The following is a 1,386-nucleotide window of genomic DNA, read 5'->3' as shown; positions in this document are numbered from 1 at the left end:
AAAAGTTAATTTGCACAGCCCTAATATATATATATATATATATATATATATATATATATATATATATATATATATATATATATATTTCTTTCTCTCTATATATATTTCTCTCTCTCTCTCTCTCTCTCTCTCTCTCTCTCTATATATATATATATATATATATATATATATATATTTCTCTCTCTCTATATATATATATGTCTCTCTATCTTTCTCTCTATCTCTCTCTCTCTCTCTCTCTCTCTCTCTCTCTCTCTCTCTCTCTCTCTCTATATATCTATCACAGAACTATCAGGTCTTTATATGATGAGAATAATAATAACTGTCTGTTATAATAACTTTTTTTATATCAGAGTTTTTGTTGTTCATTAAACTTCCCCCCCCGACACTGCGTCCATTTCACGTCTTTGTGCCGCGCTGATAACAGACGAGAACAAACAAATCCAGCCAAAGATCGACTGAAATGCCTTTGTGCCACCTCAGGCTGTTTTCTTAGCTGAACACACAACCGCGCCTGCAGGGGGTATGTTCAGGTCACACCATCTACGCACAGTTCCTGATTGTCCGCGTGGCCCCCCAACACAGAGCGCCAAGTGTTCCCCCATCTAGACAGACGGCATTGTTGTCAGTAAACACGGCCCTGCCTGCTCCTCATTTTCTGCCTAATTCACCCTTTATGTTTTTTTTAGTTTTGGAAATTCCCAGACACAGCTTTCCCAAGGCATCCCATGTTGTGGATAGAAGGAACCAAAGTCCTATCTGCAGGTGAACAGTTTGTATGGAATGTGTCTGAATCACGGGGTCAACCACAAGGGTCGCCCAGGTCAGGTCCTCGCTTAGCCGCCTGCGGCAAAGGGCCCTTCGTCACCTCGGCCAGGTGGCATCTTAATTGGCCCAACATTCCTCCCAAATCGTTATTTGATCTTTTGTTAATGTCGTTGTTGCAGATCACTTTTACTTGTTCTTCTAAGTTCCTCGTCATCGGCCAGCTGCGGTAGGACTATGGTGATGGTGACGCCATTATGACTAATTCCCTTTCAAAGGGTTTTGTGTTAGCGATCGTAAAAAGATATCATTTGCGCGTTTGTGATCTTTTTTCTATCGCAGTAAAAGTGCTTGCAAGGACCTGCTTGCTTTATTTTGGGCAGGACTTTAGTAATGGCCTTGGGGCAGTGTAATGCTGACCTAGATATTGAGTGAAAGGTTTCTGAAGGAGGTTCAAATGCTTGCCTTGATGCCTAGGTCAACGACTACACAGTGGCAGCTGGGGGGCGCAAACAAACTGAAAAAACAAACAAACATCAATTGCAGCCACTGTGCCCATCAAATGCAGCCACTGTGCCCATCAAATGCAGCCACTGTGCCCATCAAAAGGCAGCCACTGTG

This window comes from Rana temporaria, chromosome 7 (assembly GCF_905171775.1).
Source record: "Rana temporaria chromosome 7, aRanTem1.1, whole genome shotgun sequence".
Classification (NCBI taxonomy): Eukaryota; Metazoa; Chordata; class Amphibia; order Anura; family Ranidae; genus Rana; species Rana temporaria.
This window is presented reverse-complemented; position numbering follows the sequence as displayed.